The 14,162-nt window shown below is 38.0% G+C and overlaps 1 protein-coding gene across 1 annotated transcript in view; it reads right to left on the minus strand.

Moving 5' to 3' along the window:
* Diaph3 (diaphanous related formin 3) overlaps positions 1 to 14,162 on the minus strand; it is a 449,402-nt gene that overhangs the window by 173,931 nt on the left and 261,309 nt on the right. The window lies entirely within an intron of this gene.

A 14,162-nucleotide genomic window follows, 5' to 3' on the forward strand; every position in this document is an offset into this window, starting at 1 on the left:
ATGCCTTGAAAGGACAAAATTATAATATATAAAAGGTAAAACAATCTAGCAATAAAACATTTGTAAAAAAAACCTCATAGTAAGAAAATTCAGAAACATTAAATTCCATTAAATTTAATTTTTAACCTTTAGAAAAAAAATTTTAAATCCAGAAATAAATTAAATCAAATAAGCTTCTACATAAGTCAATGCCACTTAAGAAATAATTGTTTAAAAGTAGACATCTTTACAACTACAAAACAATTGTAATCTAGTCAGATAAGGGGAAAAGGAAGTCCGCCCTTTGAAATGCTGAACTCAAATACAATTGTTACATTTCCAAGATAGCTCTTGAGAGAATTAGTGAATAGTTGGGAAGGATGTAGGAAAACTTTCTCTAATGGTCAAACTAATCTCTCGTCGGAAAGAAAATGTAGAAGAGGACATTTAAAATGACAAAGACACTCTTTACCAGGACCTAGCACTACCTATGTTTAACACTGACAGGCTCCATCTTTGAATTAAATCTGCTCTCAGAAAACATATGAACAACCCATAGTAACCAAGTGTACTAAGACACAGGCAGAATGAACTGACCTTGCAGTAAACAATAAGCTTTAAAAATTAACTCTCCTTTTATCAATAAAAAAAAATCAAATTAAAAAAAATTAAATTAAATTAAAAAAAAATACTTGAATAGGAAAAAAAAATTAACTCTCCCAGGCCAGCTGGCCTTGGTGAGTTCCCAGTAGAACATCCCCATTGTCTCAGTGTGTGGGTGCACCCCTCGCGGTCCTGAGTTCCTTGCTCGTGCTCCCTCTCCTTCTGCTCCTGATTTGGACCTTGAGATTTCTGTCCGGTGCTCCAATGTGGGTCTCTGTCTCTGTCTCCTTTCATCGCCTGATGAAGGTTAATATTCAGGAGGATGCCAATGTGTTTGTCTTTGGATTCACTTTCTTATTTAGCTTCTCTAGGAACATGAATTATAAGCTCAATGTCCTTTATTTATGGCTAGATGGGATAAATCTGGACTAGCTGAACATAGCGGACAATGAGGAATACTGAGAACTCAAGAACAATCACAGTGGGTTTTTGATCTTACTGCACGAACTGGCTTTGGGGGAGCCTAGGCAGTTTGGATGCTCACCTTACTAGACCTGGATAGAGGTGGGCGGTCCTTGGGCTTCCCACAGGTCAGGGAACCCTGATTGCTCTTAGAGCAGATGAGGGAGGGGGAACTGATCGGGGGAGGGGGAGGGAAATGGGAGGCGGTGGCGGGGAGGAGGTAGAAATCCTTAATAAATAAATAAATTAAAAAAAATAAATAAAATAGAAAAAAAAATTAACTCTCTACCGGACTCGCTGAACATAGCGGATAATGAGGACTACTGAGAACTCAAGATCAATGGCAATGGGTTTCTGATCTTACTATAGGTACTGGCTTTGTGGGAGCCTAGGCAGTTTGGATGCTCACCTTACTAGACCTGGATGGAGGTGGGTGGTCCTTGGACTTCCCACAGGGAAGGGAACCCTGATTGCTTTTGGGCTGACAAGGGAGGGGGACTTGATTGGGGGAGGGGGAGGGAAATGGGAGGCGGTGATGAAGAAGAGACAGAAATCTTTAATAAATAAATAAATTTAAAAAAAATTAACTCTCTAATCTCAGCACTCAGTCACTTTTACATGAGTAAGGTAGTAAGTCACTGTATCAAAGAGGACAGAGTGATCGGAAAACAACTTTTTGAATATTTATTTTCTTTAGGTTTAGATAAATTTTAATAAAAATTCTCATCAATGTGACTTATATAAAATTTTGTTTAAAAATTAATACAACAATTCTAAGTATCCTTTCCTTTTCTAACTTTGGATTAATTATGAGAGATGAATCCTTTTATGTATAAGTGTGGACACACTCAGTGAGGCAACCTAAAGGCCCAGGAAAATGAGACCTGGATTAAGAAAATAAAACAAAACACCACCACCACAATAAAACCAACAATTATAGTTTACCTTCTTGGTACAAAAAAAACCACAATGCAACAGAAAAAAAGGATGGCAGGCAGATCTCTGAATTTGAGACCATCCTGTGTACAAAACAAGTTCCAGGACAAGGAGAAATGTTGCACAGGGAAACCCTGTCTTTAGCCCCACTCCCCGCACCAAGTGATTTATAACGACATAAAGTGGAGTTTGTTGTGTTTTTATACAGTTGTATATAAAATTACAGTCACATCAACAGCTTTTAACAAACTCTTAACATCTACCTTTATGTTAATTAGCCAACCTAATTGTTAGATATCATAATTACTGAGCATCAAAACTGAGTTACAGGTATCAGTGGTCTGAAGAATGATGATACATACACACCATGGTGTGGCCATTCTCAATTCATATCCATATATATTTTCCTAAATATTTGTTTTCTTCTTTTCTGTTTAAATTTTTAGTGTATCCCAGAGGCTTTTCAAAATGAGGTAAGGGCTAAGACTATAGCCAAGAAACACAGTATATGCTTAGTTTATAGGAGGTTGCATGTTTAGTTTTACATACCAATTTTAGAATGAAACAGTAACACATACAATGCACTGCATGGAATGCTTCCACTATGACAGTAGCTAATGTAATAGCCGATTCTAGTTAATTCTCTTTGCCAGCATGCTGTTGTACACTGTTCTTGATGATTATGTGTGGCAGGATATTTGATCACTGTGTGAAGGTGTGTCTCTGTTTTACCTCACCAACCTAAGGAATCTTCTGATTGGTTTAAGAAAGAGTTGAATGGCCAATACCTAAAGAGGAGGGGCTAGGTGAGACTTGTTGGGAGAAAAAGGAACTTAGCGGAAGAATCTGAGGTTTGAGGATTCACCAGTCAGACCTGAAGGAAGTAAGACCTACTGTACTGAAGAGAGGTAAAAAGCCACATGCCATAGCATAGATTAATATAAATGGGTTATTCTAAGTTTTAAGAGCAAGTTGGGAACAAGCCTAAGCTAAGGCTAAAGTTTCATACTTAGAAGTGGCTAAGTCATTATTTGGGAGCTGGTAATCCAAAAAATGATAGGGCACAATGTATCGTCTTATGTGTGCTCATCAATGTGTCTACAACCATGGCTTTTATTTGATCAGATCTATAATGCTTTGTTGACTTTTCTTACTTCCAAGTGGTTATTTTGCTACTTTCTAAGTGTTTTCTTGAATTACAGAGAAGATGCTTTTTGTTCTTCTACTCTATTTGATCCCTATTTTAATGTCTTATTAGTATCTGTTTCACATTTTCTCAGGAAATCTCACCAGTTCAGTAGTTTTTATATTATGAAAATTCTATTATGTAAAGATTGAAAAAAAACCAAGAAATACTTTCCATTAACTAAGAAAGTTGTCAGAAAACTTTAAAGGCCTGTACCAATTTTGTGCTATGGGTTACTATATAAAAATTTACTACAGCTCCTGCCCTAAGTAGAAATCGCTGCAGTAGAAGCTACAACGTAAACAATATTAATGACAATAGTAGTCCTTGCTGAGTAGTGATGCCTGAACTGTCTTGTTTTCCATTAATACTCACAAGAACACCATAATTAGGCATCATTACTGTTCCCAGCATACAAAATAAGAAAACTAAGGCTTTGTGTGGTATAAAAACATACACATCTAAAAAGTGCAATGTTACTTTTAAAAAAGGTACATTTAAAGTAATATCCTATCATTGAATAAAAGCACATACTCAAAACATTATCTTATGGACTAATTGAGGGAAACAACAAATGAGTCTGAGGCCCTCATAAATCAAAAGAAACAAGGAAATGGTGAGAAAGGAGCCTAACCTGTAGTTCAAAACAGAAGCACTACCTGAAGCCTGGCTGAGCACATACTGACTTAACAAAAGGTGTTTGTGTCATTTTGAACCTTTGTTTAATAGGGGGTCCAAGTGTCAGTAAGTATCAATGCTTCTAAACTACCTGTAAATTGTCTGGATACAGTATAGAAAAAATGGTTCCCTACACAGGAAATCAACAACAGTGGGTCTGAGGACACCAGGGGAAAAAGCCATACAAGACAAGTGCTGAAGGAGAACATGGCTGAACGACTAGTGGTGGGGCTGCTAGTGCTTAGGGTGCTGGTTTTTTGTACCAGATATAGACTATACCACTACCAACTATGTCTCTTAATTTTTCACAGGTGGATTTCCCACAATTCAATGCTACTCATATATAGATTCAATCCCATAAGACAACCATCATTTCCAATGCCAATTGCAAGTACAAGCAGTCATACACACTCTTGAACTGGCTGGAAATTTTAGAACGTTTCCTGGCCCCTTCCCGAAAGGTTCAGAATTCACTATGGTGGCTCATGAACTTGGGAAAGCACAGTCCTTATAGTGGTAGTGCCATTAAAATGGCAATGACACAGGGACAGCCTAAGTCAGGAGAAGCCCACTAAAAAGAATAGGAGAACAGGCAGAGATACCTGTCCTTTGGGCATGCTACACTCCCAGAACATCTGGAGGCTCTCAGACCTAGAATCTCCCCTGCCTCTTGGTTTCAATTTTTATCAGAGTGTCATTACATGACAATGGTAACTAAACCACTGGCCATTAATGACTAACTCAAGCTCCACAGCCTCTTCTTTCTTTCCCTGGAAGACTGGGAGAAGGGAATATTGAAGTATTCATCCTCCACTCACATATTTAATACATCAGAACACTAGCCCCAACCAGTACAGTACAGTACATTGGGGATTGCTTTTCTGTGATGTGGAGCAACTTCTCTTATGTTCTATTTCAACATCAGTAAAAACAGAATATCTCACCTCAAATTTTAACTCACTGACATTTCATAGAGATAAATTCTTTTAAAATAGGTTGAAGCCCTTTTGGTATTATATATTTTTTATTTGTAGAAGTGAATAAGAAATTATAAAACTTAAAGTTTGAAATAAGTGATACCAACATTTATAAAACAATAAGAAATTCATGGTGTTCACCATGATCATTATATTACAGGACAGCAGGACATTGAGACATCAGCCTAAAGAAAGTCACTGTGTTCCAGGGCACAAAGTTAGAGATGCTTGTGGGCACATTTAAGTCCAACAGCAAGAATAAGTAAGCTATCTTTTTAAAATGGTGCTCGTGTGGCTACTCTACAAACAGCAATCGCACTAAGCCTTTTCTTCTGCTTCATCTGCACTCTCTGATTACATTACTTGTACACTGTGGTTAAGTGAATTTAAATGTAATTGACCAACCTTTCAATGCTAGCTTTTAAGTAAAGACCAAAGCACATTTGGAAAAGAAAAAGGAGTGTGTAAATTCCAGGCTGATAACATACAATCTAATGGTTGGAGCCATCCGACCGGTGGGTAACACTAAAGAACAATGTAAGAATCCCGACTCTCTGACACATTTAAAAAAAAAAAAGTCCCTACATTTCTATAAATAGATGCTTTGTTCTTTAAACAAAATTTTACTTGTGTCAGTGATTGCTTTTTGAGTAATTTCAAATAGTTAGGGAAGTTTTCAACTACACACTCTCAAGGAAGCATGAATTTACAGGTATGCCTGGGTGTGGCCTAAAGAGTGGACAGTGTACTTTTTGCAGGACAAGGGCCCAATCTCATGAGATGATACTTTGATTCAAATTTGGGGGCTTAGCTCAGTGGTAGAGAGTTTGGATAGCAAGCCTACGGTGCTGGTTTGTTTCTTCGTTCCGTCAGGGGAAAATACCGGTTTCAAGTCCAGACAGCTATCAATCCTGAATTTGCTATAAATTTGCAAAGTCCTAGAAGCTGTTCCCTACCTTTTGCCTTTCAACTGTGTCACATTTCTTGACTAAGTAATGGGCATTTTTATCATTGCTTAGAATGAACATAATAAAAACTGAACTGTTATCAAAGTTGGCTAACATAATGTAAGGCCTTCTGATTTGTCTATTTTAGTGCAGATTGAATCAGATAGGCTATCTTTCAATTATCTGAGACATACTGCCTTATCTATAGTGGAATGGCAGAAGGACCACAACAAGTTGTTTCCTGTATGCGAAGTTGCTAGTTGTGAACCTTCCCTCTCATATAATATCCAGCGGTACACCACCAAGAACCCACTCCTGTGTTCAGAAAGCGTAAACAAGCCCTTGAGTCCTGAACTTCTCAATTTCTCAATGACTATCCAGGTCTTATGGAACACTCCTGTCTCCCTTTCTACTATCTCCAAAATCTCTGCACTGTGCATATAGATTTCCACACTAACAATAACTCCCAGATGACTGTGCTTACATAATATTTGAGTACCCACAACGTGGCTGGATCTCGGTCATAAAATATCCTCAAATACAATATGCAGCTTATAGTTCTGTTGTTCCTGTCCCTCGTCATCCATCATGCATCTGATTCTATAAATGACACCCATTTCCCTGTTGTCCATCCCATTCCTCTACCGCTCTTATCTTGGAGCTTATAACAAGAGTCAAAAGTCCCCACCAGGTCTGCTGGAAAGTGAACTCTCTATCATTAGAACATAAAGTTGATGTACTCTACCACAGTTATTGATTTATGTAGCTTTGTCCCCCAATGGCTGAGAATTCTGTAAAGGAGGACTCTTCATCATTCACCTCATAGTTGTCTGAGACTGGCCTCTGCAACTGGCAAAATGCAATTAAGCCACATCTATGTGATTACATGTGTGAACAGTTCTTATAATTGTTATTATTGTTATTAAAGTTCCATTCGTTTATTCAAAAAAGAACTTCATATTCCATTTACTTCTGTATCTTCAGTAATATAACACATTGCTAGATATTCAACAGCTGCATAGTATTTCATGAATGCTAAGTTAAAAATTATAAAATCAGAGGGACAAGACAGATATAAGTAAACCACAGTGGTATTTTAATCCTGAACATCAATGAGGTTGACAACAAAATAATTAGTATATCACAGTAAAAGTCGTAAGATGGAGATTAAAATTAGAAATGTTACCAGGCTATATCAAATGCACAGAGAAACATGCTTGGGGTTTTTTGCCTTTTTTTTTTCATCACGTTGCCAGAGAAACTGTATTTGTTGAGGGGCATGGAGAGTGAAAGGTGCTGAACAAATGGGGAGGTTACAAAGCCACATCGGGAAACGGAGCATGCGTTTCTGCTGCAGTGCTGCACGGGTATGTGGGGAACGAATCAGCTTTCTCGGCAAGAATCATGTGAGTTTTATAGGCAGAAAAGGTTTTGTATCTGAGAACCGAATTTGTAGGACAAAATCAACTTGAAGAAAATCATGTGTAATATAAGAACTTGAGAAATCTTTATATCAACAGAGATACTGATGAACAAGGCAAAACTGAATTTCAAGAAGTACACAGAGCCGGGCGGTGGTGGCGCACGCCTTTAATCCCAGCACTTGGGAGGCAGAGGCAGGTGGATCTCTGTGAGTTTGAGACCAGCCTGGTATACAAGAGCTAGTTCCAGGACAGGCTCCAAAAATCACACAGAAACCCTGTCTCAAAAAAACAAACAAAAAGAAGAAGGAGGAGGAGGAGGAGGAGGAGGAGGAGGAGGAGGAGGAGGAGGAGGAGGAGGAGGAGGAGGAGGAGGAGAACACAGAAGAGATGATTGTATCAATAGTCAGAAGGAGACCTCAAGTGAAAGAAGAGTTTTGTGTGCTTATACAGGAGAGTGCTGGTCCACCTCTTCAATGTGCCACAGGATAAATATTAAGCATAAACGGCCCAGGCAGGGAAACAGGGAAGCTAATTTTTTCTCCTCTTCTCCAAATCTAATCCCCCAGTCTAATCTCCAGCTCTGTAGCAAACCATTTCCTGGGTCCTCCCTTCCGTCCCTGCCCACCTCCCCAGTGGATCACACAAACCTTCCCACCAACCATCTTCTCTGACTAGTGGCTTTATCCCAGTCCCCAACTTCATCAGGCGTTTCCTGAGAGCTCAGAGACCATCTGGCGCAGGGAAAGGTTAACTGTGGATCCTAAGCTCGCTCTCCACTCCTCCAAATCCAGTCTCCCACTCTCACCACCAGCACTGGAGCAGATCACCTGCTGCTGTCTCGTCCTCCACTATGCTGCTGTCTGAAGTGAATCACATACATTTTCTCTGTCACCCTCCCTCCTACTAACCCATTTCTGGAGGGAGTGCAAACTTATACAGTCACTAAGGAAATCAGTGTGGCAGGTCCTCAGGAAGATGGGAATAAACAGATCTACATCAAGATTCTGCTGTGCTTCTCTTGGGCATACAACAAAAACACGACTTATCCTATCACAGAGACACTTGCTGTTCATTGCTGTTATATTCATAATAGCCAGAAATGTGGAACAACCTAGATGCCACTCAACCTAAGTCTGGATAAAGAAAATGTGATACATTTACACAATGAAGTATTACTCAGCTGTTAAAAAAATAAATAAAAAAATCATCCTGAGAGAGGTAACATAGGCCCAGAAAGACAAATATGGCATATAATCTCTTATGCAGATATTAGCTCTTAAGTCAATGATAACCAAGCTACAATCCATAGAATGACAACAGTTAGTTAAAGAGTAAGGAACTTAGGGGTATTGGGTCATATAGCTCTTCTTAGAAAAGGGAAATAGAACAGATAGTTATGGATGGACAGGGTGGCTACAGAGGAAAGATCAAGTAGAGTGCAGGGAAGTTAAAGAGGAATGAGAGGGAGATAAGAGGGGGATGAAAGAGGGAAAATGGGGAGAGACAGTGAAATTTAATGGTCAATTACAGGGTAGTATGAAAATCTAGTTCAGTAGAAAACTTTGAAATATAAACATAGATGAAGGAAATCTAAATGAAATCTCCATATAATGGGGGAGAGAGTTCCAACTAGCCATACTCTATAACCAAATGAAGCTTTCAGTACCTGGATAGTTTTATATCTAATTGAATTATTGGCCAAAGGGGTCCCATTGGAACCCCCCAGAACCCAAGACTACTGGTTGTTCACCACAAATGGGTAGTAATGCCCCACTGCTGAAAATATACAAGTCACTGATCATGGAAATGTTAAGTCGGTGCATACTTCTGTATGAGAACTGAGCACACTACGAAAGGAGAAACAGAAGCACCAACCCAGCCACAAACCCTTTCATCTGCAATAGTATCCTGACTGTAAGATAACATAGCACAAAGGTGGCACAAAGTAACCAATGACTAATTTGACTTAAGATCCACAACGTGGAACCCATACCCGACACTGCTTGTGTAACCAAGAACCTGAGACTAGATGGCCCGGAGACACATGATAAAACCAAATACTACTCTTCTTCTTAAAAAAAAAAAAAAAGGAAAAGTAGAATAAAACAAATCTTAATGACATTCTGTTATACTCCTGAGCTAGCCGAGGGATGCACACATCTCCTTTCTGTGGTTTATGTTCTGCACTCACACCTAAAATGGAAATTTCAGTACAACAAGGACCTTTGTGCTCACAGCTCTCCAGGACCCCATATGGGACTGTGACAAAAGCTTTGATCAATGGTGAGACACTCACTCAAGTTTTCCTTGTCAGAGGCTCACCGGAAAGCCTTGTCCTTACCAAGGCAAGTATCTAGTACAGTGTCTACTGGGAAGTGAGAGTTCATTCTTTACAGGCTCAAAACATCAACAAGGATTGCTAGGTACTAATTCATTTATTCATTAAGTGTATAGAAAGAACTGTGAATGCTATTTGCTGAGAGCTCACTATTACACCGATATTTATAGACATATTTATAGAAGAAATATGTCTCACTAGTGACTGATCAATTTAAATGTACAATAAAGATGAAGCCTTCTGAGTGAAGAGAGGAAGGTTGTATATATTACTTTTTTATGTGTGTTAGGTTAGTCATGCATTCGGTAATATCACATATGAATGTGAGTCAACATCATTTCTCATGTTTCTATAGGATGTGCTGTTATCATATAATAACTCATATTTTATGGCACACCTTAATAACTCTAGGTTGACAAATTAGTTTTGCATGTAACCTGTAGTAGCAGTTTAATAAAAATAACTAACACTTTAGAAAAATTAATTCTACATGGTTGAAGAGTTGCTGGGACTCAGTTTTTTAAAAGGTATTTAGTGGTATAACTGCTTTTTCAAAAATTAATTTGGGGTCAAACTTCAAAATGTAAATTTGAAGAAAATTTTTTCAGGTTAAAGAAGGAGTAAATCTGTGACCTACTTTCCAAGTTCCATATGGGAATGCTTGGCTATCCAGCTGCTTATGCATTTACCTGTACACTTAGGACTAGTGTAACTGCTGCATGGAGACTGTTTTCAACTGTCTTAAAGTTCATGCACAAACATACCCCCCCACACAAATACACCCCCCCACACACACAGACACAAATATACAGGTCTAAAAAAATCTTTGGTTATATATATTCAAGCAACCCAGTGTAAAATTCTTAAAACAGAGGTGACCATACAAATTAAAACTCTAAGCTATCCACACAGACTTTTACTTGCCTATTAATGTTTGCAAAGCTAGGTGTGTATCAGATAATTTCGTTGAATGATAAAAGCATCAATTGTGATGAACACAGAACATTTAAATAGTTTATTAGGTTCTGTAGCAGATTTATAAGCATTTATACACTGTTGTCTACATTGTATAAGTAAACATTCTGGGACTCAAAAGCAAGGCGCTAATTAGGTTAGTCTTGAAGAGAAAACAAAATGACCTCAAAGGCTCATGTGTGGATTCTCTGGGCCCTGGCTGGGGGTGTTATTGAGAGGTATGTGGATCATGAGAGTATTAATCTCGTCAACAGATTAACACACTGGTGAATTCACAGATCAGTTGATTATTAAGAAATAGGGCCCATTTGGAGGAGGCAGGTTACTACAGATGGCCTATCTTTGAATGGTGCATCTTGTGCTAAGCCTCTTTCTCTATCTCTGCTACCTGGATGCCATGACATAATCAACTCCCTCAGCAAAACACTCCAATAACCTTGCCTTCAGCCCAAAAAAAGAAGCCAGGAGACTATAGGACTGGAACTTCAAAAATCGGAAAATCCTTCAAGTAGCCACTTCTAAATTGCAGCTAGCAAAAATAAAACTATCAACCTCCCCCTGGCTGGATATTTCAGGTTATTTTGTCGAAGCAACCCTACCTGAGTCAAAGGCTTACCTCTAGCAAGCTGGCATTTGAAACCCAGTCACCTAACTTCAATGGTAATGATTGAAAGAGCAGCTTCGCCCACATTACAATGCCTCCAATATCTAAACTAATGGTGACTTTTTTTGTTTGTTTGTTTTACCATCTAAAATTGTTAGCTATTATGCCTGTAAATATAAAAGTCCTTAAATTCTGAGGAATATATGAATTTTAACTCATTTTGTATTTGGATATCATAACAAAAAACAGGGAATTTTACAAGTTTATCAGCAGTGACCCTTAAAAATAAAACCAGATCAGTTTACAGTTTCATGACAAGTGAGTTCCAGATATAACTACTAGGGTAATTTCTCTTAACTGTTTCATCATCCTCAGAGATGCTGACGTGCCTCCATGAAGTCAGGAGAGTGGTTATAAAGACAACTGGAGCTGGTTGAACAGTGTCCACAGAAATGCACATCGTCCCGAAATCGCAGAAGGTGAGCTTCATGGAAAAATGAAGTAATTCCGTAAAAAGTCACCTAGTGACTGAAGATTCCAAGCTGAGGATTAGCTATGCAGAAACAAGAAAAAGTAGCAACAAGGATAAAAGCAGAGCATGCAGTGACATGTCTACAAACCAGGGATCACTGAGGACTGCCAGCAGCCACAAAAATACAGGAGAAAGCATGAGCTGGTTTCCCTTTGTCCCTTTCCAGGAAAATGGACTGTAGCAACTACCCTTACTTGGGATTTATATCTTGTAAATATGGGGGAGAATAAATTTGTTATTTATAGGCATTTAGCTATGGTGAACAGTTATGGTAACTCAGGGAAATTAATAAAAACATCAACTCAAGATTTGCAAATTCTCCAAACACAGATGGGCTTCTGAGGAACAGGTACAAATTTTGCCAGTGGCAACTTATCAATTCTAGGCGTCTTCTATTCAGCCCCTGATGTAACACATTACTTTGTCACCCAAGAGACACAGGAGACTGCCATAAATGTTTGTTCTATCCACAGTAGAAGTTTCTTTGTAAAATACAGATTTGCCATAGTAAGTTATAGTTTTGATTCCCCTATTTTGACATCTTTCATCTTCCTTGTTGGTAATTTCACATCCCATGCTGCAAACATAGGAGCAGTAAATAGTGCCTCACCGCCAGCAGCTTGAAGAAAGCTCTAAGACCTTGGCTGCCATTACAAATACTGCTCTGTCATTTGATCTTAGCTGTGGCTTATAGGTGACACTGACAGAACTCCTCTTGAAGCCACTTCAGATCTCTTGCTGGCCAAAAATCTGCACACACTGTAAACTGTTAGTTTCTTGGGAAGATTAATGCTGTATTGATGCTACTTTCAGTCTGTTAACCTCCAAAAAGATGTAGAGGTCTTTGTGATGTAGTTTTCTTCTTCATCATCATCTATCAACCCAAGCAGCAGCAGATTCGGGAAATGTTCCTAGCTCAGTATCTCAAAAAGCAATCTTTAGCTCCAAGTAGTTCCTGCATGACCAGTGTTCTTCAATGTCACTCTGCAGCATCTTCAATCCTTCCAATGATACTGGCCGTATGGCTTTTGTTCCATCTGGCTGCTTTCCATGCAGTTTATATTTTGCACTATGAAATGATTACCCTAACAACTCATATTCAAGTTTCTATATAGTTAAAGCTATATAGATTCTCTGTGAAATCTGTGGGCAGGAATTAGATATATGGCCCCTTATCAATACACAGGGTTTGTAATACAATGTAAATGCCTGGCTTTATGATGTTTTAATTTTATGAACACATTTTTTGGTAGAGTACCTGATCAAAAATCCAATGATTAACTTGGAAATGATCAAATTATATACTGTTGTGTTATTTTTAGATTTTTAAAACACATTTATTGTAAAATTTACTAGATCACATTATGTTTAGCTAGTATAATAGCTAAAACACTAAAAGCAAATTATATTTTGAAAGTAAATTTATCTTTACAATATCTAGCTTTATTAATATACTCAAATACACTCATTAGATGTGTATAAAATTCTAGGGGTCCCAGGATACCTTTATGGACACAGCTTTTATCTGTTGATCTATCTGTAGAAACAAAGATAACAGCTCAGAAGTGATCTATATCTCCCTTTTGGTTTCTTTCAACAGATAATTCAGACTATTCCCAACTGTCATCAATTACTTGCTTTAATTAAAATCACAAGTGTTATATCAGCAAGCAGAAATAAATAAAAGAGAAATATACATCCAAATACAGTGAGTAAAATAAAAATACAAAAACAAACTTGACATACTTCATCAAAAATGAAGGCAAGCTAAAAGAAAACCAAAGAGATGCCAATAGTCTCCTCCACACTAAATGTATGTGAGTGTTCATAAATATATTTATTTGGAATGTTTCCATATTTCACTGTGTATCTATTCATTTAAATATCAAGTCTAGTAAAAAAATCAAAGATTTTTTTGCAATTTTTTACAAGCGTGATAACTGATAGTATGTAGAGGGACTTCCCCATCATAAACTGTTTACTAGAGAGCTCTGAATATTTGTAACTGCTTTTAGATCTAATGAGACAAGATAAAAAGATTCAGTATGTGCAACTGTGTCCTATGGGCAAAAATCTCCAAACAAAGAAACAATAAGACTCCTTGAGTAGAGTAGCTATCACAACAATACACCAGTTAGCTAACATTTTGCTATTGTCTCATAGTTCTAGAACACATTCATGTGGTCATAGCCTTGTTTCTCTGAAGCCACTGACCTCAGCCCGCAGGGGTCCATCTAGTATGTCAATATGGGTGATCTTTTGTGCATAGTGCTGCCAGAGAGATAGTAAACTAACTTTCCCTATTCTTATGGGGCAGAAGTTGGGTTACACCAAGGTACAGTAAGGCATAGCACAATTTTCATTTTAATCAAAGAAATCACATACCCCAAAACAGTCAAGCTCAGAACCACTGGAGCAGAGTCAACATAAAACTTATAAAGCACATGATTCAGGCTTTAAAAGCTCAAGTAGTTTCCCTCTGTACCACTGACAATGCCATAAACCAGTATCTCTTCTCATG

Source organism: Microtus pennsylvanicus, chromosome 15 (assembly GCF_037038515.1).
Source record: "Microtus pennsylvanicus isolate mMicPen1 chromosome 15, mMicPen1.hap1, whole genome shotgun sequence".
Lineage (NCBI taxonomy): Eukaryota > Metazoa > Chordata > Mammalia > Rodentia > Cricetidae > Microtus > Microtus pennsylvanicus.